This window comes from Canis lupus, chromosome 16 (assembly GCF_003254725.2).
Source record: "Canis lupus dingo isolate Sandy chromosome 16, ASM325472v2, whole genome shotgun sequence".
Lineage (NCBI taxonomy): Eukaryota > Metazoa > Chordata > Mammalia > Carnivora > Canidae > Canis > Canis lupus.
Window position 1 is genome coordinate 40,834,485 of NC_064258.1, and position 26,739 is coordinate 40,861,223.

At 34.4% G+C, this 26,739-nt stretch overlaps 1 long non-coding RNA gene across 4 annotated transcripts in view; it reads left to right on the top strand.

Annotated features, from left to right (window-relative positions):
• The window catches only part of LOC112676073 (uncharacterized), an 88,146-nt gene that overhangs the window by 23,138 nt on the left and 38,269 nt on the right, over positions 1-26,739 (top strand). For all 4 annotated transcript variants that reach the window (XR_003146366.3, XR_007402704.1, XR_003146284.3 and 1 more), the window contains exons 3-4: positions 22,841-22,971; positions 25,266-25,430. This is a non-coding gene — a long non-coding RNA (uncharacterized LOC112676073). The remainder of the gene's footprint in view (positions 1-22,840; positions 22,972-25,265; positions 25,431-26,739) is intronic.

A 26,739-nucleotide genomic window follows, 5' to 3' on the forward strand; every position in this document is an offset into this window, starting at 1 on the left:
CAATGATCAAAGTTGTTGATATATTTCTCCAATAAGTAGTCTTCCCACATTTCCATTTATATTTTCTTAAACCCTTCAATACTGACTTACTGAGTACATAATGATATTGCTTTATAGTCTTCTGATAATCCTTAATGAGACTGTGGTGTTGTCCCTTAATTGGACTATAATACAAATGGCTCCACCTTTCCCTGGCAGCATTTTTTTTTTTCATAGAGGTTTATATAATTTACAGGCCATGACTCAAGAACACATGTGTCCACTTTCTGAGAGGAAATGCAGGAAAGGTCAAGACTTTGTGACCTTGAGAAACTTGAAAAGGTGTTTAAAGAGCAGGGGGTATCATGAAACAGCTCCAAGGAACAGATTTTCCAATAAAGGATTTTATAGATTTTAAAAATGGCCCAACAGTAAGGCCATTTCATTACCTGTTTTAATATTATATGATGTGAGATAGTGGTGTGTGTTTTACCATCTAAGAAAGGAGAAAGAGGCTGAGTCATAGGATAAGAATTTTATGGATTGCGACAGTAAAACACTAGAAGCCACAATAGGAGATGTGGCTATTTTCAAAATGCATTGTTGAAAGCCAATCCTTTGGGGATCCCTGGGTGGCGCAGCGGTTTGGCGCCTGCCTTTGGCCCAGGGCGCGATCCTGGAGACCCGGGATCGAATCCCACATCGGGCTCTCGGTGCATGGAGCCTGCTTCTCCCTCTGCCTGTGTCTCTGCCTCTCTCTCTCTCTCTGTGTGTGACTATCATAAATAAATAAAAAAAATTTAAAAAAAATTTAAAAAAAAAAAAAAAAAAAAAAAAAGAAAGCCAATCCTTTGCCACCAGCTTCAGGACAATAGGATTCTAACAGTCGGCATCATTGAGCCTCTAACCTCGAGTCACAGTCCTATCCAGGTCAGCATAAGAGAGAAAGAAGAAGGTATTTCTGGCTTACCAATCTGAGTCAGGAGTTCAAAGAAAAATCAAATGAAGTATTTTACTCACTTTAAATCATAGTAGACTATCATTTAATAACGAGCCCCCAACTGCTGCTGGATTCTGAATCTAAACATGTTAGGAATAATTAATTAATCCAATGGAACAGATAAGAAGTAAAACTAATGGATGAAAGTGTTTATTCTAGCACTTTTCTACCTCTTTGAATACAGTGGATTGGAATAGAGTCATAGGAAGGGGATTTATAGGTTTACCCTAAATATACTGGCAATTGGGCAAAGGATAAATATAACCCATGATCTTTTGAAGGATATAATATTTTTGAGAATGGTTACTCTGAGTCTGATCTTATTACTGTAAGAGAGGGAAGAAGCAGTATAAATTTGATTAAGGCAATAGTAGTAGGAGAGAAAGTAGTAGATGAATTCTAGATACATCTCTGGTAGATTATTTTATTAAGATCCTGTGTAAGAAGACAAAGACAGAGGAGTAAAAAATAATCTCTAGTTTCCAGAATGAGTGGCTAGATAGACAGAGAAGTCATATGCTCAGATGGGAAATGATGAAAGATCAGAAGGTTGCAGAGAATTTTTTGAGGCTTGATTAAAGATGTGATTACTAGCTATTTCTACTTACATATTTCATTGACATTTCATGTTCAACATATACAACATTAAGGATTAAATGTTTGTGTACCTTCAAAATTCGTACGTTGAAGTCTCAATCCCTCGATGTGCTGGTATAAGTCGGTGGGGATTTTGGGAGCTAATTAGGTTTAGATGAGTTCATGAATGTGGAGCCCCCATGACAGAATTGTGCCCTTATGAGGAAAGAAAGAAACATCAGAGCTTCTTCTTCTGCCATATGAGGACACAACAAAAAGGCAATTGTTTGCAGGCCAGGAAAAGGGCCCTCTTCAGAACCCAACCATGATGGCACCATAATCCAACCTCCAGAACTGTGAGAAATTAATGTCTGTTGTTTAAGTTACCCAGTCTCTGGTAATTTGTTTTAGCAGCCTCAGCTAAGACAATCACTTTCCATATACTGTCCATCTGCTAACAATCCCCTACTACGTATATATCAAGCATAGACTTTCCTTCTGAGATTTAGCTCTGACTTTAAGCTTGATATATACACACACATTTGGGAATTACTGGCAGATAGACAGTAATTGAATTTGTACAAGTGTATAAAATCATCCTAGAAGAATATAGAGGATAAAAGAAATCTGAGAAAGAATCTGAAACCTTGAAAATAGTATTTAGAAGATGTCAACAGTATATAGCTAGAGACTGACTTGAATTCACTGCTTTCCTTTTCCTAGCTTTGTAGGAAGGCCATTTTACACATTGTTTCATTTAATCCCTAGTAGTGATATCTGTAATAATGGTATATGGACACAGAATATACTCAAATATTTAGTGGGAATGATGTCTAACATAAAATTCAAACAATCATCTGTGTATTATTTTCTTCAGATTTCAGTAAAGGCATAAAACAGAGAGACTGGTAAATATTTGCACTATCTATAAGTCTTTTATACTTTCTAAAAGTCAGTTCCACATTTATAAAATCTCTGAGGGGCAGGCTAAGCAGACATTCAGATTGATTACAGGGCTTTTCAGATTTTAAATGTCAGTGCTTTTAAGCTACTCTTAATCTCTCTTGAATCAAATAAATGAATAATAAATATTTGCAAGATTTTTTCATGCATATCCTTACTAAACCCATGCATTCATTTAATAGAACTATGTATTTATAATGCTGACTATTGATCAGGGAGGTATTATAGACAATCTCCTCTCTCCAGATTCTATCATATTTTTATAAGGTGTTTAACATTTTAAATAATTCCTTTACATGTCTCTGTTTCCTATTAGGCTACGAGCTCATTAATGATTGAAAACATATCTTACTTATCTTGCACATCCAGACTTTGGAATGAACATAAGATACATCAGAAAATTAATGAGTGATATTTTAAATAATTTTCCATATTTACAATTTTTTTTAAGCGAGAGAGAGCAAGAGCAGGAGTTGGGCAGGGAGGAGCAGAAGGATTGGTAGAAAGAGAATCTTAAGCAGGCTCTCTACCTAGCATAAAGCCCAATATGGGGCTTGATCTCACCACCCTGAGATCATGACCTAAGCAGAAATCAAGAGTTGGACACTTAACTGACTAAGCCACCCAGACACCCTTATAAAAATAATTTTAAAATTATTTTGTGAGGGGATAAAACACAATACTTGCCAGTAGATATTTTCTTTGAGATCATGACTTAGGATCAATAAAGCATGGGTCTTGGAGGCAGATTCAAGTTCATATCCTTACTATATATTAGTTTTCTCTATTTTTACTTTCTTCCTTTTTCATATCTGATTCCATGGCTTATTATATAACCAAGTTGCCTCCAGAGCCTCAATGTTTTTTACCCTTCCTTCTGTCCATAGTACTCGCCACTTAAAATCCCACCCCTAGATAAACCCAAGGAGCCCCCTCCTGTAATTCTGGAAAATGCTAGAGAGAACTCTCCCAACCAAACTCAGGTTTTAACTCTTAATGACCAAAAACTTCAAATGTACACTTGATATTTACAGGAGTTCTTTTTTTTTAAAAGATTTTATTTATTTATTCATAGACACAGAGAGAGAGGCAGAGACACAGACAGAGGAGAAGCAGACTCCATGCAGGGAGCCCGATGTGGGACTCGATCCCGGGTCTCCAGGATCACACCCCAGGCTGCAAGCTGAGCCAAACCACTGCGCCACCAGGGCTGCCCGATATTTACAGGAGTTCTATGATTATCTAATAAATTTGATGTCCTGTTCACTAATATTATTTCATAATATCTCTCTCCTCAACCTGAGAGAAATCATCAGATGTTAAATACTTTATCTTCACACTATCAAATCTACAATGAACCAGCACCTGAAAAGCTCAATTTTAAATAACTTAACAAACTCTCCTACTCAACAATGTTCTTTAGAGGAATATGATGGAAGAAAAATTCTCCAACTAGGAAATTGTATCAGTTTTTCCATCAACCTTTCCCTCAAAATTTCAGGCTGACCAATATCTGCAATTTTTTTGTATATAATCTTACTTTAATCAATAGGACAATTGATTTACTATAAATCAATATAAAAAACAGAACAACTAATTGATGTTCACCTTGGAGCTGGTACAGCTACCAACTTGGTTTTTTTTGTAAAAGATTTTTTTTATTTATTCATGAGAGACACAATGAGAGAGGCAGAGACATAGGCAGAGGGAGAAGCAGACTCCCTGCGGGGAGTTTGATGTGGGACTCATCCCAGGACCCTGGGATCATGACCTTAGCTGAGGGCAGATGCTCAACCACTAAGCAACCCAGGTGCCCCCCAACTTGTTTTTTTTTTTTTTGTCTTGATCTATATCAACCTTGATTTACTTTACCTGGCTTTATTCATCCATTCATAAAAAAGTTTGGGTGACAACTAAGTACGGGCATTGTTATAGAGTATAGAGTAACAGCAATGAACAAAAATATAAAGTCTACACTCATGAATATTATATTCTAGTGGAGAGACCTATACAAACAAGTATGGAAATAGGTCACAGAGTGACAAGTGCTAAGAAGAAATACAATAATAAAGAAAATATAGGAATAAAGAGGGTCATGTAATTGGCCTCATGGAGCTGGTAAATAAACCCTCATTAATAAAATTATAGTTGAGGAGACACCTAATGGAAGTTATAGTGCAAGCCACATATTTGTGAGAAAGTGTTTTCCATGGAGAGGACAGCAAGTGTAGTGGCCCTGAATTAGTGTGTTAGAAAAACTAAAGAAGGCTAGGAGCTGAATGATCAGGGAAGGTGCCAGGAGGAGAGAGAAATCAGAGTAATAGTCAAGGTCCATCTAGGTTTCTGTATCCATTGTAAAAAATTTTTCCCCTCAAAGGAGTGAAATAATCTAACTTATGTTTTTACAATAGTATCAGATTAGAAAGCTATAGCAATAATTCAAGCACTAATGACTGTGGCTTGGCTGGGGTTGGCAAAGGTGATGTATTTAAGTCAGCTAAATCCTAGATATGTTTTGGTAATATGATGTATGAGTGAAAGGGAGAATTAGAGGATGACTCTGAAGCTTTGGACCATGGTAACTGAGACAGGAATTGTCACAAGGAAAGCAAACTTTAGAGAAAAATCATGCTTGTTTTAGAAGTGTGATAGGCGTCTGGGTAGCTCAGTTGGTTAAACATCGGACTCTTGATCTCAGGGTCATGAAATGGAGCCCTGTGTTGGGCTCTACACTATGCATAGAGCCTACATTCATTCATTCATTCATTCATTCATTCATTTATTGTTTATTTATTTAGGAGCCTACTTTTAAAAAAATAATAGAAATATTAAGTGTGAGATTCCTGACATACTATCAAATAAAGATGTTCAATAGGGATCCCTGGGTGGCGCAGCGGTTTGGCGCCTGCCTTTGGCCCAGGGCGCGATCCTGGAGACCCGGGATCGAATCCCACGTCGGGCTCCCGGTGCATGGAGCCTGCTTCTCCCTCTGCCTGTGTCTCTGCCTCTCTCTCTCTCTGTGAGACTATCATAAATAAATAAAAATTAAAAAAATTAAAAAAAGAGATGTTCAATAGATCATTCAATAAAAGCAACTGGAGTGGGACATCTGGATGGCTCAGAGGTTGAGCAGCTGCCTTTGGCTCAGGGTGTGATCCTGGGGTTCGGGGATTAGGTCTACATCGAGCTCCCTGCATGGAGCCTGCTTCTCCCTCTGTCTATGTCTCCATCTCTCTCTCTCTGTCTTTCATGAATAAATAAATAAAATCTTTCAAAAAAAAAAAGCAACTGGAGTGAGGGGAAAGATTTGGACTGGAGATCATGGCTGGCATTTGAAGTTATGAACCTGCACTGAGCTCACTTAGTGAATTTAATTAGAGAGGAAAAGAGATCTGAGGACGGACATCTAGCACTTCCCAATGTTTAAAGGTCAGGGAGATGAACAGCATATAGAAAAGGAGACTTAGAAGGAAAAGTCAGAGACATGGGGGAAAAAAACAGTCACAGATGATGTTCATGAATCTGGGAGAAGAAAACATTCAATAAAGAATGAATAATCAGTTTTTCAAATGCAGGAGATTGCTCAAATAACATGATAACTGAGCTTTCCCCATTGGATTTAGCCACATAGCAGCCATTGGAGATACTAAGTGTTGTTTAGTGATACAATGAACATGAAAATCTAGTTATACAGAATTCAAATGGGAAGGAAAGGAAAGAGCTTGAATGTAAAGGGAGCCCTTGGGCTCAGAGGGAGTCCACCCTTATGCAAGTCCAGGGGTCTCCATCAGAAGTCAAGAGGAAATCCATGCACCATAGGAAAGCACACATCTTTCCGGGCCCCTTTGGCAGGGTTTAAGAGAGTGCGAAATCACCAAAAATGCCTGCCCCTCTAGAGGACTTTATGCCTTTATCAACAGAAGTCATCTTTGATCTCCTGGGACCTTAATACACATACAGAGGTACATGTTTTCTTTCATTCCACCTTCCAACTCACTATATCTCCTGAAACTCGTCCACTGTGCCCTCTGGCATTCTGTATCAGTCAAGAGAAAAATATATAGCTGAAAAAAGAAATTTTCTATGGAAAAACAAATCATTATTTGTATGTGAAATCTCCCTTTGCTTTTTCATTCACAAGAAAGCCCAAATCTCCTTTAATGACATTGCTTCCCCTGCAGCCCTCAAATGGTGACCATTTTCTCTCTCCTGCTCCTTACATCACCAGGCTGAAATGATGGATATGGGTCCTCATTGTTCCTTATATTCATTCCCAGATGATTCTCCCTCTCAATTCCCCAGAACATCCACTTTGGTTACCATGCCATCAGATCCTAACTACAAACCCCTCCTTGTTGCTCTCATCTACCCCTTCCCTGGTCATTCACATACTTTAGCTTGTGAACCATTGTCTTTTTCTCCAATGCTACCAATGCTATCTCTATCATATTTTTCATCAATAACTATATAATATAAATAATTCTTTTACTCCCTGGTCTCTTGGTCCCATAACCCCCAGTAGCACAAAGTGATGTCAACAAAAACTCATTGTCTTTATCCATGGCATAAAATTTCCAATGAAATAAGGACCACACTTCTTAGACTTGTACTATCTCCAAATTTTTATTCAGATAGAACTATGTTACTAGTTCTTACTAATGAAGTATGATCAAAATCAATGTGTGCCAACTTAGGACCAAGGCTTTTAAGAAGTGAGTTGTCCTCCTCTATCACTACCTTTACTCTTCTACATATTGGATATGATGAAAATAAGAGGCTGGTTTATTGAAAATACTGAGGGAATCTGAGTCTTGAATAATTTCTTCAAGGCATTATCAACCAACTAAAAACCAAACTTGAAAACCGAGCCATGATTCTTTTTTTTTTTTTTTGCCTCTAATTATTGCCACAGGTCTAGCATATCCTAATTATTTTTGTTAAGAATTTATTTATTTATTCATGAGAGACATAGAGAGAGAGAGGCAGAGACATAGGTAGAAGGGAGAAGCAGGCTCCCCACAGGGAGCCCAATGCAGGACTTGATCCTAGACCCTGGGATCACACCTTGAGCCAAATGCAGACACAAAAATGCTGAGCCACCCAGGCATCCCTAGCATATCCTAATTATTAAATCATTTCTTAACCAATGATCTTGGACTGGAGTGATCTCATTTACCACTTCCATGTTCACACTCAAGACCTACCCATCATCAATAACAGAACTTTCTAGAAGTGTGATTTCAAATATTCCCTGCTCTGAACCCACCATGATCTTTATACCTCCCTCCCTTTCATAATTATATATCAACTATTCTCAAATTCTACCAACATGTTTACTCCATTAATAGTAGTGTAATTTTAGTCCTTCATTCCCATAATTCCCTGATACTCTCCTAACACATGGTTAAATATAATGGGAGAATTCCTTACCTAGTATGCCAATTTCCTTGCTCCTATCACATTGTCAGATATCATTGATTAAACCACAACCCTAGTTAAATTTGGTTTTCCAAATGCTGTCTATCTGCTCTCATGTAGCTGAATGTGGCTTGGGAAAAAAAAATAAATCTCAGAACCATGATAAATCTTTCATTAAATCTCCAGTTACTAACTTCATATAGGCCCACAATGGTGATACAGAGTCATATTGTATTTCTTTAATTCACTCATTCGTCCACTCTTTTTTATTTTCAAGCATTAAATACTAAACCCATTCTCTATATAAGCTGTTGTTATTTCTTCTTTCACTGAGAACACTAAGACGTAAGACGAAAACCTTCAAAAGATAACATCACCCACTGTTTCTGCACCTGTACACCTGTTATTTTACTTTCTTTCTTTTAAATTACAGGTTCTTCTACCCAAGGCCAAGTTATCTTCTCGAGTACTAGATTTCATCCTCCTCACACCTATAGAAGTCTATACCTTCACACCTATACCTCACACCTATACCTGGAATATTCTAGAAATTTTCCTGTTTTACCTTTCTTAATTTTTCATCTCTAGTGATTCATTCCCAGAATATGAAATTATTTCTCTTATCTTGAAAATACTATACTTTATTCCTCTTCCAGTTATTCAATTTTTCTTTTACAGCAAAATGTGTACAAAGCATTAGTCTTATTTGTTGTGCCTTATTTTTATCCCCTGATTTTCTATTCATTTCAATCACAATTTCACCTCCCACTGCAACTGCTCTTCTCACTAAATAACTCTTCTGAAACTATTTTCTGTGCTAAGCTATTGCTCATGTGGTTCTTGTCCCACCTCTCAGTACTTTATTGGTTCTTATTCCTTCCCCTGACCACTGTTTGGTGTATCCAAATGTTTTGGTCTTGAATCTCTTCTATTTCTTAGGTAAACCAGTGGCTGAGTAATTCTATGGTTCTTAAAACCATACACAATTATCTGAACCAGTGGCTAAGTACTTTATCTTATCTAAACCAGTGGCTGAGTACCTTATTTTTATGGTTCTTAAAACCATACACAATCTGTTACTGATTACTGTTTATATATTCCCTAAACTATAAACTCGTGTATTCAACTCCCACTAGTCATCTTAAATTGGATATCTAACAGCCATTTTAAACATTACAAATCCCAGACTGTTATTATTACCTCCTGCAAAAATCATAATGAACAAATAAAAAACTCTTCTCATTATCATACCCAACTCAATAAAGGGTAACTGAGTTTTTCTAAATGCTAAAGGCAAAAATACCTTGGAGACTTCCTTGACCACTTTTCTTATGTTCCAGTTAGAAACCTCTAGCAATCTTTACCGGCTTTGCTTTCTACATATAGCCAGAATCCAACTATTTCTCCCTCTACTACATTTTGTATTAGGACACCATCATCTTATACAGAAATTCTTGCTACAACCTACTGATTGATCTCTCCTTTTGGTTCTATATACAAGTTGCTAAAATAATCTTAACAAGTGTCAGAATGTTACTGTTTTGTTTAAAATTCTACAGGTATTTTTTTAAATATCAATATAAAAGTCTATTTTATTTTTGTAGCTATGACCTATAAGGCAACTATTCTACCTCTAAATCTTGTCATTAATCTTGGAATTCTCGTCATATTACTCCTCTTCCCATCTTGAGCTCCCTACTCCAACCACACTTAACATGTTCACTTTTCCTGGAACATACTAAACATGTTCCTACACCCTGGTCTGTACTTACTTCCTCTTTGCTTAGCATGTTATTTCTTCAGTGGTGCTTTTTCATCTTATCTTTTAAAAAGGATTTTATTTATTTATTCATGAGAGACACAGAGAGAGAGGCAGAGACATAGGCAGAGGGAGAAGCAGACTCTCTGTGAGGAGTCTGATGTAGGATTCGATCCCAGACCCCAAGATCATGCCCTGAACCAAAGGCAGATGCTCAAACACTGAGCCACTCAGGTGTCCCACTTTTTCATTTCATTTAGATCCTCACTCAAATTGAGTGAGGCGTTTCTTGGATATCATTTGTGGTAGGCAGAATAATGGCCCTGACACATGTCCAAATCCTAATGCCAATAATTTTTGAATATGTTAGATTACATAGCAAAGGGGAATTAAGGTTGCTAATCAGTTGACTTTAAAATAAGGAGATTCTCCTGGGTTGTTCCAGTGAGGCCATTATAATCACAAAGGTATTTAAAAGTATAAGAGCAAGGCAAAGAGAATCAGAGTCACAGAGATGTGACTATAGGATAAAGACATAGAGAAATGCAACATAGCTAATTTTGAAGACAGAGGAAGAGAGCCATGAGCGAAATAATAAGAAAAGCCTATAGAAACCAAATAAGACAAGAAATGAATTTTCCCCTAGAGCATCCAGATAGGAATGCAGCCCAGCCAATATTTTGATTTTAGCCCAGTGAGATCCATTTCACACAGAGTCTATATAGCCCTGAATGATCTTGCAGAACTGCAAAGTAATAAATCTAGATTGTAGGCTATGAAGCTACTAAATTTGCAGCAATTTGTTATAACAACAATTAAAAATTAATATACCATGTTAAGTTTAACCTCATTCCCAACATTCTTTATCCATTTCTTCCACTTTATTTTCTCCATTACATTAGTTCCTTGCTAATATACATTATATTTTGCCCATTTATATTATTTTTTCTGTGTCCTTACTGAAGGTAAGTTCCATAAGGACATGAGAACAGATATTTTTGGACCTTTATGTTTCTTGCTTTATCTATCCTCAGCTCCTTAAAGAGTGTCTGGAACATGAGACCTACGAAAGTGCAAAAAAAAGAAATGTGTTGAATGAATATATGTGTAGAATTTATGTATTGATGCATTTTTTGTACATATATATGCATGTGTACAGATATGTACACACATAAATCTATGTATGATTGATATATATATACTGATTAGTTATACTGAATTTAGATTCTCTCCATTGCTTTATTCTATGCTTTTAAATGGCCATTCCTTTCTATTTACTTATGTATTTATTGAATAATTACTACTTCTACCCTCAAGTAAATAACCTGGCAGCTAAGTCATCACTTTCCCACTTCCAATTCACTCAATTCCTGCCACCTGTAATTCCATACAACATTTGAAGTAAAAATTGCCTACTTTATAGCAATTTTCTTTCTAAAACACCTTTAACTTGGACAGTATTTTTAGAAACCAAGGCATTTAGTTAGTTACTGTTGATACGCACTTGTGAAACATTGCTCAGTAGTGAGCACTCTGATCATAACAGGCTACACTGATAAATCTTTTATGATAAATTTAATCTTAATTTTAATTTGATAAATAATAAAAACATTCATTTTCTAATTGGTAGATAATAAACATGAATTTATGAGTTAATAAATGATTAATACTGTAACGACTAAATGTTGCAGATATCAATATTATGTTTTCACTGACCAACTATCTTCCTTCTGCCTAGATTTGTTTTTTGCTTTTGATCATTTTTCATACCTCAATTTATGGTGCAATACTGTATTTCATCTCCAATATTATACTTCTTTAAACCACTAACTTCTAAGAAAAATAAAACTGAATTTACCCTTGAAATCATTTTTCATATTTATAATATGATATCTGCGTTTTTCATATTACATTAGATAGTAGGCAAGAGCTCTGAGTGGCTGATTGCCCTAGTCCTGCGATTCCAAGCAATAACTGAAGACAAATTCAGTGAGCAAATTGAGTTAAACTTTATCTGCTGAAATTTGTAGCCCTTTTAAGGGCTTATTAGAGAAAAAAAAAAAAACCCAACAGATTAAATAAAAAGCCATTTATGTTTTTTTCCATTAAAAAATCCTTATATATTCCGATGGTGATTACATGGAGATCATTTTCCAAAATGTCAAATAATTCCTTATCAGAATGACACAAGATGTATTCTGACTTATGTGACTATGAATCTCAAAATAAGTCACTGAAGTAAATTAAAAGTGAGGATTTCCCACTTCTGCTTTGTAGGATGTCATGATATATTGAACATACACTTGCAACAATTAGTATTACCTCCGTAATTCAGTCATTTTAAAATCACTGATCTGACATCATGCATGAAACTGTCCACCTAATGCTTAAGGAAAACCTGTATAGTCAGATTCTAACACCAAAAGTTGTATTTAAAACAAAAGGAGAGAAAACTTCAAGTAAAATAGCGTACTCCAGACATGACCCAAACTGGCAGATAAATACAGCTCAAAGCATTTTTATTGCCAGTACAATGTTTAGTTTCATTCCAAAGGCTGTCAGTAATTTTGTTAAAAACAATTAATGAAGAACCCCCCCCAAAAAAATTTTAGCAACATATATGAGTTCAAGAAAGTAACTGTATGTTCTCAAAGAAACCTGAGGAGCAATGCTTACTATTCAATATATGGGCTTCCCCATCCACTGCATACTCACTGTCTCAGACTTATGGTACATATAAGGAACTTTCCAAGGAGTGATCACCTTGTGGAGTAAAGACAATGAACTTTGCCATGACCCCTTGGGGTAGATCATTTAAATGTATGCTTAGTTAGGACTTTACTGTAACTTGGGTATGTGGGTGCCCTATTTTGTCTTAGGTCAAATAAAAAACTAATCACATTCCCATTCCCATTCAAATAGTTCCAGAAAGTATAATCATCTCTTCTAAAACAAACCAAAAATAGTTATAATAAATATTGAGGTCTCTATGGCATTTTGAAAAAGATATTTAAAGATTTGCCATATTTCTTTGAAGTTGCTTAAGTCAGGATTGAACTGCTCTTTAAATTATGTGTCTCTTGTTTATTATCACTAAAATAAAATGGATTTCTTTTGCGAGAGTTAAAACTGGGACTGAGATTTCTTTCTTTGCTTTGCTCTCAAAACCAATTTGCTTTTGCTACTTAGTGTTCCCTTCACTCTCAAGAGCAGAGCAAGTGAGTTTTATGGATTCATGGACTGCTTTATATATGGCAGCAACCTGCCTAAATGTAGTAAAGATGCAACTAGAATTCTCACACTTAAAGATAACTTTAGTTTACGGAATCCAACTATCTATAACTCTTACAACTTTTACATCAGGACCAATTTTCCATACCCAGGTACTCACTTCTGCTTCAGGAAGCACATTCTTATATCAATATGAAAAATCGTTGCTAACAAAATTACTTCTTTACAAAGATATGTCTGTGTGTTTTTTGCTCCTTATCTAACACTGTGAATTTTCCCTCTAAAGACATGTTTTCTTTGTTATTTAAGATTCATCTAGAGCTCAGTTAATTATGGCTAAGGGTATTTTTAGAAATTTATAGGGTTTATGATTTTTGATGATGCAGACAGACACTGTGTATTCACTTTCTAAATTCATTATCTCAGTGAATCTTACTAAGTATTTTAACTCAGGTCAAACTTAAAAAAATCCTGGTATTTATATTAGAAACACATAAGAGTAAAGATTCTGAGGATTTTAAAGTAGAACACATGTTTGTTTGGTTCATCATGTAGGTGAATGTATTCTGTCTGGTTTTGAGGCAAATTTAAAAATAATCCTCTACTGAATATGAATGGCAACTAAACTCATATTGAACTCACGCATACAGTTATAGCAGTCAAGAAAAAATTCCCAACAACAGTACATTAAAATTCGTATAATTGACAGGATTAATTATAGGCCTATGATATGCAAAACATGATACATTTTGAATGGAAATGTACATGGAAGTTTTATTTCGTCTCAATCCTACTTTTTCTTAAAATATACTCTCTTTCTGGTAGCTACCTTAACTTTTCCACAACCAAAGGTCAATAGCAAGAATGAAAACTGGGAAATTGATTACATTAGTCTCTACAGAACTCTTTCTTCATGTAGGGTCTAGCACAGTGAGATAAATAAACATTTGTTGTTTTGCCAAATAGCTATTCAGAAGAAGAATATCTACTGCTATTGATCGTGCCTGGCAGCCACAAAACCACTGATATTTCCTATAGGCTTATCATTTCCAGTCTCAACAATTTACCTTACATAGCTAACTGACTCTATGTCCTATTACTCACAAATTTTCAAAAGATTGAGCTTCTTCCTGTGTTACAAATGGAGTCTAATTTAGTCTTTCCTAAATTCTCACAAAAATATCTACAATCTTATGCTCACATGGACACAGACACAAAAACACATATATGCTCATACATATTCACAGAATACTTCACAAATTAAGATTGCTAACCTTCCTAATCTTCCATTGGCCAGTGTCCAGAATAAATCTCTCATATTGTGGAAAATAGAAATAATATTAGATACACATATTTCTCTAAGAAAGCAGTTACAAATTAATTGTTGGTACCAAGAGAAATTAAGAATAACGAATATTGTCAAAACTACTCTTTATATCCATATTTACAGGATTGATTCAATGCCAACTGTAATTGTTAATGGGATTTATTTTTAATGAAAAAAATTAGGCCACAGTTTATTCACAACAGTGATTCTCAAGCAAGGACTATTTTACCATCACAATCCCCACCTCCCCCAGGGAATATTTCATAATGTCTAGAGACATATTTTCATGCCACAATCATGAAAGTTGCTACTGGTGTCGAGTTGGTAGAGACCAAAGATGATGCTAACATCCTACAAGGCACAGAACAGTGCCAAAAACATGGAATTGTCCAGTTCCAAATGTCAATAGCACCAAGGTTGGGAAGTCCTGATTTAAAGTATAATGATGAGAAAAATGAAGACAAATTTTTAATAGAGAATAACAAAAGGAAGCATGTCTTACAGATAAAAAAAATGTTCTAATAATTAAGAAGATAGTACTAGTATATAAGAATTGATGGAAGAATTATTGGAGTAGTATTGACAAAAACTAAAAAATGTTGCTAGCCAGGGTAATTTGATAAACTGTAGTCTGACATTAAATGCCAGGAACATTTTAAAATACAATGTATCCTAGGGAAATTATCAAAAATGTGAATAGAGATTTATATAAACACTGTTAACAGCATTATTAAAAACCTAAAAAGGGTGCTGTACTTCCTTATTTTCAGTAGTCTCCAACCCTTTTTCTTGTTCTTATGCCACATGCTAAATCTAATGATGAACCAGGTATCGTGTCTGTCTGGGTTCTTTCCCAAAGATTCTTGCCTATGCTTTATGACCTACCCCAATCTACTCATACCTGACCATTTAATTAAGTGAATGCTAACCCTTTATCCTCTATGACTTTCTAGAGCACTACTTTAAACCCAATAAAATGATTATGAGAATTCTGCCTTTGAATGTTTAAATACCCTCTGTTGCCTTTCGGTGTCAGAAACGTCCCCTGTAATCACTTGTGTCAAATAGGATTTCAAAAAGCTAGTCAGAGACCTCAGGGTCTGCATGTATAAATTTTTGCATTAATGTTTCCTTTTCTGCAACTTGTTTTCTGCCAGTGACAGCTGAGTATGCACTTAAGATAGGGGTTTTCTCTTAGACAATGCAACCCAATGGCAATGACATGAAGACAACTAACCATCCTTTTAAAATTACAATGAAAATAAAAAATAAAAATAAATAAAATTACAATGAAAATGAAATTCTGGATCTGTAGTAATTATCTCCAGATACTGCAGTTTGGTAACCTTTCCAATCAAATAGCATGCAGTGTCCTTGTGAGCTGTAGCACCTATGGAAGACATGCTTCATGTACATGTTACAAATGTTATATAATTCTATTTTTCCTCCTTTCCAATTATTGAAGAAAAAGACTTGTGGGTAAGACTATAACCCCTACTGCTTATTAAAAAATGGCTCTTACCAACTAAAGAGGAAAGAGTACAGAAAATATGGAATAGAAAATAAGGAATAGAAGTGTTTCATTTACTTCTACATAATGTTACATAATACATAGTGTTATAATCCTGCTAAAAACTTGGTGTGTACGTGAATCAAACTGGAAAGTACACTGGAGGTTCTGCTACAGAGAATTTAGGGGCAAGTACTGGTGAATCTCCATTTTTCACAAGCTGCTCAAGATATTTCAAGGCTCTCTAAAGTATAGGAACAAGTGGCATAGTCCCTGGAGTGTTCAGATAATTAGTAAATCCTGAGAGGATTTAGTGGCGCTGTGAATATCTGCCAAGGATGAAGGTTGATTGCTGAGTTAGGACTATATTTTAATTGGAACTTGAGAAAGAACAGAGTTTGAGACAGTGGAAGGAATGATAAAACAAGGCAGTCTGACCCCAGAGTATCTACAAAGTCAGTAGAATCTGCAGATAAAAATAATCATGCCTACATTTTCTTCATCAGGGATCCTGATTTTAATTTCACAAAGTCATTTCAGTTGTGCTTGACTGCGATCTACTAAACAAATGAAGTTATTAGGTAATAATCTATTTTTTCTACTCTTAAAATTAATCAGATATTATACCAGATTTGTCAGGGTGAGGAGATCAGTGGAAGATAAAAAGTAAAGCTATGCTAAATGAATATGATTCCAACCAGAAGCAAATATAGTAAAAATGTATCTATCTGGTGCTATTAAGACCTGTAATTCCAAACAGAAGCAAATATAGTAGAAGTGTATTTATCTGATGCTATTAAGATCTGTAATTGATGGGTTAATGAGAAAATTTTGCTAAATATAAAGTTATGAAAGGTACCACATATATAATAGGTATATTATATACATGTGTAAATACGCATATCAATATATGTTTACATGTGCATATATACTATAAATATTTCATTTGAATCATAAATATGTAGATTTGAACTTACATAGCATTTTACCCGAAGAGTCAAGGCCTTACCTTTCTAGTGTTACATCGTCTTTTTTGCAATCACCATAGAAATTATAACCTATGGTCTCTAGTTCTGGTTGAGAAGAAATTAAAGACACTCACAGGGCTACTTGGAGCACAAAATCTAAATTTTTACCTTTCCTCAAGAGTTTCATAGTTATTTGGCCTAAATCTGACGTCTGAAATATTTTTTCAGTGATTAGCATTTCTTTTCATAGTCATATTTTAAGGTATTTTATTAAACTGCAAAATTATACTAAAAACTGGACTTAGAAGGCACTTATTGAAAGCAAACATAACTGGCTCTTGGGAAGAAAAGACTCATTTTGTGAGAGCAGAAGTATATAGGTATACCAGGTATATAGGTTCACCTTAAGTTTTTAGGGTGAACCTATATTTTAGGGTGAATTAGACAGTAGCATGTATTGCAGAGTACATTCACAGTGAGTTATTCTGTAAAGGTAGGTTAAGAGAGCTTCTCCTGTGGAAATAATAGCTAAAATCTGCTGAGGTCTTACTGCCTCTTTATGGAGCTCTCTACATATATTCTCCTTTAATCTTCAAGCAACCTCAGGAGCAGATACAATCATAATCCCCATTGTACAGTTGAATAAATAGGGGTAGAGAGAGGTTAAGGAACTTACCAAAGGTAAACGCATAGCTGAAATGAAAATGAGCTAGTCTTGGTCTAGAGGCTACAAGATTAATCTGAGGCAGACTTCACAGCAAGTTAGCCTATGAGGCTTTAGTGTTGCTATGCAAACATTCTTTATCTCACACACACACACACACACACACATGCATCATGAGTGTTTTTGTTCTCAAAAATAAACTAATTTTTTATTTCAGGCTTCTTAAAGTAATATTTTTTTCATCATTAAAAAAACCAAGCCAATACAAACTTGGAGACAATAATTATCACCTGAAATTTGCAAAGACCTATGGTATCCATGTGATCATGCTTTATAGATCTGTTTTGCCACCTGGAACAAAGCCATTCAGGTGGTCATTACAGGGCAAGTTTATTTGATTGGTCTATTTTCAGGCAGATACCTAAACCAAATAAAACAACTACAGTGGAAGATAGAGGCTACTGTTTTGGCTCAATTTCCATAACGTGCCAAATACTAGTCTAATCACTATTGACAAAGTTTTATAAAATATAGAAAATCACATTCAAATCACTAACGCAGGTAGGAGGTGAATTTCCCAGAAGTGGATGGGATGCCAATTTTACACTATACTATATATCATAATTATTTGTGTGTATATGTTTATATACATATGAATGTATATGTAGGTATGTATACTCATAATAAAGAGAATAATTTGTAGAAATAATTAGAAATGTTTCTTGGCAAAGCCAGTACTTGAGTTGGAACTAGAGAGGTTAGAAGTTTTACAGACACAAGGTTTATGGAAAAAAGTATACCAGATAGAGCATACATGTTTGCTAAGTCATGGAATACGTTTGTTAAATGACTAGTAGTAGGATTTGAAGGAGGAAGAGGGAGTTGTATATCTGATATAAAATAAAAGGAAATAAAACTGAATGGGAAATTAAAACAAGATCACTAAAAAATAAATAAATAAATAAATAAATAAATAAATAAATAAATAAATAAATAAATAAAATAAAACAAGATCACTTTGAAGGCTCTAGCTTAAGTCAGTATGTTCTACATTCGTTAAAAGCTTTACTTAAGAATTTGCACTTTGGAACAATTTAAAACTTGTGACCAAGATTGACACAATGGAACGTACAAAATAGTTTCTTGTTACTCAGAAATGTTATGATGCCAATAGCTGAATCTGTCAGCAAAAGAAATAAAGGAATCTTTAAGTTGCTTTTGGATTGATTTATTGCCATGTTTAAAGTAGTTTTACCAGACAGAATTGTTTTTTCCTCATCAATGTAACTGAATCAGTGGGCTGGAAAATAAAAATTTCTAAGTTCCATTTTTACTATGTGCCAGCTCAGAATCAGAACAAGAAATTTTGTCTAACTCCTTTTATACACGTAAAAATTAAATTTCAAAAAAAAATTAACTTCTTTTGATTAATGATTGTTCTACAAATTGACCAAATCTACTGGTTAAACATAGAACTTCAACTCATGGAAAACTTCATAAAAGATTACATGTCAGTTTATAACTGAATTTTAACATTGTATCATTTATTTTCCTCTAAGAATTACAGAAACATGGTAGATGAAGTGCTATTTCAGTATGTTTCAGTTTACGCAGAAATACACCCCCCATGGTCTCATCGAAGCCTAACACGACACCTCTGGGTTCAGCAGGCATCTATTCTAAATGTCGTTAATAAATTATTTTCCAAACTCCAAAACTCCAACTCTCCTATCAACCAGCTAATTCAGTTGATGACTTTATTTTTACTCTATATTAAAATAAGAACTTTTACCAGATGCTAATTCCCTTCACTTCCTATTAATGTACCTGCTGCATCCTACATATACTCTGTCTCACTGTTTTTTGGGTTCCATTTCCCCCTGACTTTTCAGAAAAATCACTACTGTGGATGACTCTTTCTTGCCCTCTATTATCAGTCTATTTGTCTTTAGTGGCTGTTTCTCATTTCTATTCATATCTTTTCTTCCTTCATAAAAAATTTAAAAAAATTGTTTTCTCCAACCCACTGCCCCTCCAAGCTCAAACTTATCTAAAGCATGTTCTTTTTCATGCCTCCTTTTTTTTCACTCCACTCATTTCTAGGAGTCAAACTGCATAATCTTCAATTATGAAATGCAAAATGAATCTATATGAAAACCCTGGAAGTTCAAAATTTTCACCCCATTTTCTCTTCCCTTCATGTCACATCCCTTAACACAAATCATAACAGAATACAGACATATACACAGATGTATGTAATTAAAGAAATGATAGAATGAGAAACTGATTTTGTAGGGAAGGAAAAAGTGCTCTGGATTTCTAGTTCCTAAACATAGTATCTTAACCACCTGCTTTTTCCTGTTTAAGAAAAGCTACTGAAAATAATACCTTACTGTAAAAATATGTCATATAAAATATAATAATGCTATTACATAACTATATTCTTCTTTTTTCATAACTATATTCTTATTACAGAAAACATTGTAGATAAACTACCCATATAGCTATGATGTTATAAAGCAAACACTGTGTTATTGAAATGTTAGATATCATGCTGTTCTAGGTACAAACTAGATTGTACTGCATTTTAAACCTATAGCATTTATTAAGAATTATAGAACCGTGGTAGATGACATACTGCTTTAATACACCATTTAAAACTTTAATAGTATTTCATTTTAAATGATGGAATCATTATTTATGAGCATAATAATCAGAATAATGTCCAGGAATGGTTTTTAGATAAGTTGTAATGATGCTTTTTAAAAAATTTACTGAATATAGAATAACTTTGTTCTCAGCACTTTCAACAATTGACTAGTGATGTAATTTTTCAAGTTTGTTTACTCATAATAAATTCAAATACATATACAAGAAAATGCATTTATATAAAATCATGGGATAGAAGAAAATTAGAAACATGACAAACGTTTGAAATTGCAATTCTAAACTAATACAACACATCACAAAACCTCCACAATTTAAAAACACAGATCACAGTCTTATGATGAGGGGGAAAAGTGAGATGTTATTGGCAATTTTTTTCTGTATTATATAGTTTAATACTTGAAATTTTCTATATAGCTTGATCTCTGAGCTTATTTCTCTTTACTGATACATAACACCAAAAAAATGAAAGATACTTGCTATCAAGTTGGAACATTTAAGTAAGTTTACTGAATCTACCTGTTTAAAAAAAATTTTTTTATCAATTCTGAGGTGTAATTTATATACCAAAGAAATTAATTCAATTTATTTTAACAATTGGTCTTCTCATGAAACTAATGCCTCAATCAAGTTACAGAATATTTCATTCATATCCAAAAGCTTCCATCTGACTCCCTGCAGTCCCTCAGTGCCTTCACTACCCTGACCCACTCCAGAAAACCACTGTTCAGTTCTATGTCACTGTAAATTAATTTGTGTTTTTTTGGAATCCTGTATAAAGCAAATTATATAGTAAGTACTCTTTGTGTCTGTCTTAATTATTCTGAGACAGATTGTTGTTTTAGATTCACTATTTCATTCTATTTTATCAATGGGTCTTATTCCATTTTATGAATTTATAAACATTTTTACCCATTCTTCTCTTGATAAACATTAAATTACTACCAAATTTTTGCTATTATGAATAAAAGGTACCCCACATATACTTGTAGAAGCTTTATATAGACAGAAACTTTCATTTTTACAGGATAAATACCTATGAGCAGAATTGATACTTCAAAGGGTAGATGTTTAGTAAGTGTATGATTAATTGTACAAAAAAATGCCAAACTCTTTTTCCAAAGTGGTCATACCACGTTATACAATCACCAGCAATCTATGAAAGTTCTACTTGCAATATTTCTCCACCAACATTTAGTGTTGTCAATATTTCTAGTTTTAGTCCTTCCAGTGGTGTGAGGTAATATGTAACTATAATTTAATTTATATTTCTCTCATAATTAACAATGTAGAGCTATTTTTCATGTAATTCTTTGACCATCTGTATATTTTCCTCTGTGAAGTCTAATCCAAAGTCTATTGTGATTGCTCATTCTATACTGGATTATGTGTTAGCTTGAATCCTCTAAAAAGCACATGTCAAGATGGAATTACACGGGCAAGAGAGATATTCGGAAAACACCTATGAAACATGAAGGCAGGAAAGCTACACAAATGAGGTCACACTAGAGGCCCCCACCAATGCAATAAAGAAAAAGAAATAAATATTATAAAGACTGGAAAGAATGTATACTTGTCTTTCTGGAAGAAGATATTTTGTTCTTAATACAACACCATAAGGAATTTGCTAAAAAGCTATTTGAACTTCTAAGTTAGCAGGATAATAGAGTACAAGATCAATATTCAAAATAAACTATTTTTACACGGATAATAAGCAATTGGACATTCAAATTAAAACTATCATTTCCAATCACATGAAAAAATATGAAATACTTGATATGTAACAAAATCTGTTTAAGATCTATACACTCACAATTAGAAAACATCGCTGCCAAACTAAATAAAGCCTACATAAATAGAGATACATAACTTGCTTATAAACTGGAAGACAACAGTAAGACATCAATTTTCCCTAAATGAATCCATACATTCAACTCAATCCAAATTCAAATATCAGGGGAGGTTTTTTTGGTTTTGTTTTGTTTTTTAATAAACTGAAAGAACTGCACAAAAGTGCAAAAAACCCAGAATAGTCAAAATGGTTTTGCAAATTAAGAACAAATTAGAAATACTCTTATACACTAATTTCAAAATTTATTATAAACTATAAGAAAGCCGGTGCAGTATTGGCACATGGGTAGACAAAACAGATAAACAGAATAGAGAAGCTAAAAATTAATTTGAAATGGATCAGATATCTATATAGAAAAACTAAAACTATAAGCCTTCTATAAAGAAAACAGAAAAATTTAGCAGGACCTCCGACTTGTGAGCGAGTGCCTTGATTTCTCACTCCACAAAGAGCAATCTAAAACTGGGCGATATTTTGTTTCTTAATTTCCATATATGAGTGAATTCATATGGTATTTGAAATAAAACAAATGAACATGGGGGAAAAAAAGGAAAGCAGAACAAGAATCAGACTCTGAACTACAGAGAACAAACTGGTGGTTCCCAGAAGGCTGGTGGGGGAGGGGGGGATAAGTAAAAAAGGTGATGAGGATTAAGGAGGGCACATGTGATGAGCAGCGCGTGATGTATGGAAGTGCTGAATCATAAATTCTGCGCTGAAATTAATATAACACTGTATGTTCACTAACTGGAATTTAAATAAAAACTTTTTTAAAAATTGGGATATTGAAAAGGTCAAGAAGATTTTTGTCCAGAATTGTGCCCAGTGCTATACTATGGAGAAAGTATGCTTACCTAAGACTGGGCCAAATCTCTATGGTTTATTTGGTCAAAAGTTAGCTCAGGCCTCTGGATTTTCTTACACAGACACCACCAACAACAAAGGCATCACCTGGGGAGAGGAGACACTGATGGCACATTTGAAAAATCTCAAGAAGTGCATCCCTGGAACTAAAAAGTGATCTTCCCTGGCATTGAGAAGACAAGGCAAAGAACAGGTGTGAAGTTTATCTCAAAAAATGTACTAAGGAGTAATAGTTGGTTGGCCACTGCCTTATTTATTACAAAATAAAAATGGCTCATGACTTTTTTAATGTATACTGCATTTAAATTGATCTTGTACACCAGAATTCAGATCATGAATGGCTGATAGAATATTTCTCTTGGACAGTCTTAATTTAAATAAGATTGACTTGTGGTTAAGTGATCAGCTCTTTGAACTTTGATAGTAATTCTGGTTCAGCACATTCAGATTTTCACAGAGATGGTAAATACCATCTCTAAATCTGTAGGAGACTGGTTTTGTATTTAGATTTATACAACTGGCTATAATAATATATTTAAATACTGACGAAACCCCTTCACCTGCCTCATAGAACAGTAAGACTCAGCTGTGATTCAAACTGTGTTCATTTGTCTGTTAAAGGCAAGGGTTGAAGATAAGCTGGTGATGTCCACCTTATCTCCTGGTCTTAACTACGCCAATCTAATTAAAATTCCCTGCATCTAAAATATTGCCTTTTGCTGAATGAAAGGCATTTTAGTGTGATTTATGCATAATATTAAATAAAGAATATTTAACACTTCCCACATTTTTAGATGACTTATAACGTTAGATACTTTTAAAACTCAGTATGACAAGATATAGTAGCAAACTTGTTCATTCTTTAAGTCAGACTAAATTATAATCAAGGTTGTCTTCTAAACAACTATCCACAACTGTAGAATTCTACACAACTGTAGAATTAGTACATGTATGATTGGTAATGGTGCTTCTGTCAACTCGTTAGAAGGATTAATGTAGAAGAAATAGATAATCGGCACAAATTTGTAAAATATGTGATAAGATAATTAAAAACAAAATCATAGATAAAGAAAGCATGGAAAATTTTTTTGTTTTGCTTAGAGAAAGATTTCGTATATTGAAAGCATTACGTTAAAAAGATTAAAATGAATAAAGCATTAAAGAAAAAAAATATAAATTGAATTTCATCAAAATCTAAAACTTCTGCCTTTGAAAGACCATAAAGGAAAAGACAAGAGATATTCTGGTGAAAACATGTCTACCTACTTGATAATTTGAAAAGGACAGATCATTTCATGGAGCACATGGGAGTTTCTTATTGAGGTTTCAGAATTAGTCACAGAAGCAAATTTACAACTAAGTAGGTTTGTCTAGCAAGAAGCCAGTTTTATTTCTAGGTCAAATTTTCTTCATTTGTAAAGTGCCCCTGCATTGAGCTAGTTGTTTTTCACAATGTTTTAAAATCCCAATATTTAATTATGTTGTTTGTCACACTGAATTTATTAACCAATAATTTATTTGACCACTTCTATTAATGAATATATATAAGATACACACAAACATATATTAATGAAGGCCTCTGATATGTGACAATTTCCATATTTAAATGAGTAACTGTGGACAGAGTAAGGAAACTAATAGTCCATACAGCCCTATCACAGTAAATCTGCAATTTCCATTAGTGATTTTGAAATATTGAAAACAGATTTATTATATATCTTAATTACTCCTTCAATATAGGTAAGAACAGCATTAACTGTGTATCTTACATAATCTAGCATTCGCAATATTAAAAATATTGCTATGATCATCCAAATAGGATAAACAATGAACAGATCAAATTTATTTAACATAAAATTCCAACTCCAGTATATTACCTGGGAAGATACCCTCTGAAGAGCAGGACTGCTTTGACTTCCTTTAGCTATTTGCTGTTACATACAGGCTGTTAGATACAGGCTAAGTTACATACAGGCTGTTAAGTACAGCACTATTTTTCTCTGCTGTCATAAATTTCATAAGAAAAAAAGGGTTTTGAGGAGATTTTGTATTATCTCTCTTTCATACACTCAATGAGCACAGACTTCCCATATTCTGTAATACTTTGTGTTTTAAGTGCCCTTATTTTTATAAATAAGAAACACTGCATGTTCATCATGATGAATACAGAAAATTAAAAACTTGAGAGGAAATAAAACAGAGGATTATTCTATGAGCTACATGATCATTTACTGGGATTTTGGAGTGTGTTGTTTTCCTTAAAGAGATTTAAAAAGCAGAGCCAGACTATATTAAGGTAGCCTCTAAAATGCCTCTCAACAATCCCACTTCTAGTATCCCTCTCTCCTGAGTATAATCTTGAGTATAGGTTGAACCTAGTGATTCTAGTGAATAGAAAGCAGCAAAAAAGATGGGACATCATTTCTGAGATTAGGCTTTTGCTTCTGTCTTAGGTGATCTCTCTTACTTTCTTAATTGCTTGTTCAGAAGGAGGCCAGCTGCCATATTTTCAGCTAACCTATCCAGAAGATCTACATGGCACCAAATAAACTGAGGAAGGCCCCCAGCTAATGGACAGCAAAGACCTGATGTCCACCAGCAGTCATGTGATTGACTTTGCAAATGTATCTCCTGAGGCCCATCAAGAACCAGGTGAATCATCTTCTTTTTTCTTTAGATTTTATTTTTAAGTAATCTCTACACCCAAAGTGGAGCTTGAACTCACAACCCCAGGGATAAAGAGTCACATGCTCTACTGACTGAGCCAGCCAGGCACCATCCAGGTGAATCATCTTGAAGGCAATCCCCCACCAGTTGGGTCCTGAAATGATCATCAATTTGACTTCAGCCCTGTGAGAGAACCTGAGCTAGAAGCATACAACAAAGCCATATGCAGATTCCTTACCCACAGAAATTGTGAAAAACTAAATGTTTATTGTTTTAAGTTGCTAAGGTTGGAAGTGATTTGTTACACACAATAGGTTAACTAATACACCCTCATTCTCATGATTAGACAAATCACTCACATAAGGAACCTAAGTTCCTAGGTGATGGTGTCAAATACCAAAGTCTAATTTTGTATGAAAGAAGCTTCAGCAGTTTTATTCAGCTCTTTTTGAACCAAATAAAAAGAATGTGGCATTTAAAGCTGATTACTGAGGAACCGGAGTGGCTCAGTGGTTGAGCATCTGCCTTTGGCTCAGGTCATGAAATCAGGGTCCTGGGATTGAGTCCTGCCTTGGCCTCCCTGCAGGGAATCCGCTTCTCCCTCTGCCTATGTCTCTGCCTCTCTCTGTGTCTTTCATGAATAAATAAATAAAATATTTAAGAAAAAAAAGCTGATTACTTTTTCTTTTCCTCCTCCTCCTCCTCATCCTTCTTCTTTTTGTAAATCTTGGCTCATTTGCTTTACCCTCAAGTTTAGCTAATCTCAATAATTTTAGTGCAACCTTAATTGGTTTTTTATTCTATTGTTAATTTATTATAAATATGCAGAGAGAGGCTAATTTTATTTCGAGAATTAGTGTGCTTCTCATACCTGGATAAGTTAAATAAATACATGGAAAATAGTTAAGAATTTCTATTTTAGCACATTCTTTTCCTAGTCACTTGATCAAAACTGATAGGAAAAAATAGATAATAAGTAAATATTAATTACCATATTGGGTGACTGGATAGTCTACGAAAAGTGACTCAGAAATATTACAAGTAACAGAAGTTTAGGTCCTTTCAAAGGTATGTTCCTGTCTCCCAAGGGTGTGTGTTTGCTCTACAGTGTGTTGCTTTGTGAATCACCAAAATTGTAATGGTCTGACTGGCTATTATTACCATTCCTTTATTATTTTTAGCAGCAAGGCTTCAAATGACCAATATGCACACTTCTTCTCACTTGAGACTCTACATGGCACCAGACCTGACCCTAGGAAAGCAAGCTGTTCTGAATCTTGTTCCTTGCCTGCAA